Source organism: Centroberyx gerrardi, chromosome 15 (genome assembly GCF_048128805.1).
Source record: "Centroberyx gerrardi isolate f3 chromosome 15, fCenGer3.hap1.cur.20231027, whole genome shotgun sequence".
NCBI classification, from domain to species: Eukaryota; Metazoa; Chordata; class Actinopteri; order Beryciformes; family Berycidae; genus Centroberyx; species Centroberyx gerrardi.
Window position 1 is genome coordinate 17,667,253 of NC_136011.1, and position 2,847 is coordinate 17,670,099.

Genomic DNA, 2,847 nt, shown 5'->3' on the forward strand with positions numbered 1-2,847 from the left:
CGACTGTCCGAGGGCTCATCGAAATTGGGCAGCAGGCAGCAGCCAACAGATCCGCAGCTCCAGTCCGTCCAGAGATCACACTGAAATTAACATAAAAGGTGGTAGTGGAGGTGGGGCTTCCCGGGACTATTAACGCTACAGCTACCAGAGGTGACTTCAATCTTCCCAACCGACAAATCACTGTAATAATCCTATAATATTCCTATAGGTGCGCAGACTGTGACCGCGGTACTCAGTTGTGAGTTTATAATAATGACCCTTATCTCTGATGGTATCACTCAATATTCCTATAATATCTCTATAGGTACTTGTACATGTGCTACTCAGTAGTGAGTTTATAATGACCCTATCTTACCTCATGGTATTTTTTGTAGCATATTCGATGCCAGCACTGCGATATTCCTATATTATAGGGACTTACACGTGTCTGTGCTGCTCAATAGTGAGTTTATAGTGACCCTATTGTAGGACTTTATGGTATTTTTTTTATTTTTTATATCCAATAGCATCATAGGCTAATATTCCTATCATATCTCCATAGGCAATTATAGGCTATATGTCAGTGTAAGGCAAGTCCTAATCACATCACTGAAGCTTTACCAGTAACAATTTAACGAGTTAAAATTACATAATGGATATGAAGTCTTATAGTAAAAACTGAATTACTGATATGTTTAATTCATAGTATATCTTCAGTGATTAAATGTCAAAACAGCTTTCCAGCTGTGCTATTTAATAGTGAGATTATAGCGACCCTATTGTACTTTATGGTATTTTTTAGTGGTATCAGTGGTATCACTTAATATTCCTATAATATCCCTAAAGGGACTCATACTGTGTCTGTGGCACTCAATAATGAGTTTACAGTGACCCTATTGCACTAATATTCCTATAAGGACTTATAGTTTTGCTGTATTTCATGTATAGTATCCTTCTAAAAAGTATTATAGGATTAATATAGTTCTTTTTTATAAGGACTCCTAATCCCTGTTGTAATCTTTTGCTGAAGAGGCACGGTCTTTAAAAACAGGCTGTGGGGATTTTTGCCTCATTTGTACCCACTGAGAGGGCTGATTCCCTAGTCAGCTGTTTAAAAGAGGAGCTGTTTCTCATAGCTGCTGCCACTACTGCATTTGACCACCTCACTTAAAAAAATATTGGCCTGTGTTGTCTACATATATTCATATCAAGGACCCCAGACAGATACACTTTAGATGACAGAACCCCAGTTAGTTGGCTTTAAGGACACAACAAGATTTTGGACTATACTGTAGATGGGGAGATAATGCAGAGAGTGAAATCTCTGATCAGAGTAGTTGTTATTCTTACACATTGTCTCCTATTGCAAAACTTCTGGTGAATGAAATGACAATGACGTAAACCTCATGTCATTTTGGTGGGAACCCCCTGGAACCCCCCGAAGGATCGACCCCTGAGTGACCCCAGTTTGGGAAACACTCATCTGTAGTTTATGAGGAAATGGATGAAACTTTCCATACCTCATATAGTTCAAAGCTGCCTTTGATTGTTAACAAAACACACAGACAGGCCAAACTGTAGGCTGGTGTTGCTTACAGTAACTGAAGATTAAGATGGCTTTGGTTGGTGTATTGTCATCCTAAGCCAAATTGTCTTTACTCAACATTTTAGTTTTTTTCATGATGTACTTGGCAGCTCGTGTGAAGACGAATGCTGATGCATTTTGACAGTCTTAGCTGTGGAGCCACAGTGATGACCATGCAGAGACACTACTGGCTCCGGGCTTAACTTGATGCTGGAGCTGAGAAATTGGGCCAGAACACCAAAACAGCACGGTTGTGTGGTAAAAACCCACAAACAACTCTCATTTAATATAGGTCACCTATTGGTCTATGGGGTTTAATAGCACCTTCTTCTTTCACAGTGCCACAAAATCAAAGACATAAATCTGCATTTACAATTTAAATTTCAAGAATGTAACTGACACTCTTATCCAAAACTTACAGTGAGTGCAACATTGGAAAAAGCTCAAATCCCTGGATCACCATCATTACAAGCAACCGATTGTAAGGAGGGTGATGCAATGCAATCTCCCACCAAAAGTGTGGTCTAACACATTTTCCACAAAGACAACTGGACTTTTATACATGCCTCCCTTTGATAAAGTGAAGGAACCACTTGTTAGGGCTTCTCTGCGGCGTCTGCATGATGGCTGTGGTCAAACCAATGGGCACCTCTCAGGATCTGCCATGTCGCCTCAGCGTTTACATAACGCATGTCGGCAGCCTGGCCTGTGAGTTACTGTATTGGCTTGGCAGCATGAGCGATATTCTCATGCTGTTTATACAAACTGATTGTGGTTAACTTGTCTTGACTAACAAAAAAGTCTGTAAGCAATTTCCAATGAGGATAAAGTCATAAGACTGAATGAGTGTTTTTCACGCAATATTTTTCATGGTGTGTTTGCAAGGAAATAGCCAAATAGGTTTCTTGTCTCAGGAAATTGAGATGAACTAAAAATATCAAAACAAAAAGTGTGAACATAACACTTAGGAATATATGGCATGGACCCTGCAGCTATCACAGTCATTCTTAATGGAGTTTGACATGCCACCTGATCACTGGCCTGTCAAAATCTGATTGGCTACTCTGTAATACAAGGAGAAGTGATGCTCAGTGTGAAATGATAAAACATGATGCCTTGCGTTTCCTAATATTCCCAAAACAGCATGCTATTAATCATGTATGGCGCTGAAGTGGGCTGCGAAATATTTAACAATTGTCAAATATTGATGAAAAAGAGAAATAACTAACTCATTTACGTTTGGCTCAAATGTGCCATTGCACTGTTGCACACCAGCAGAAAAA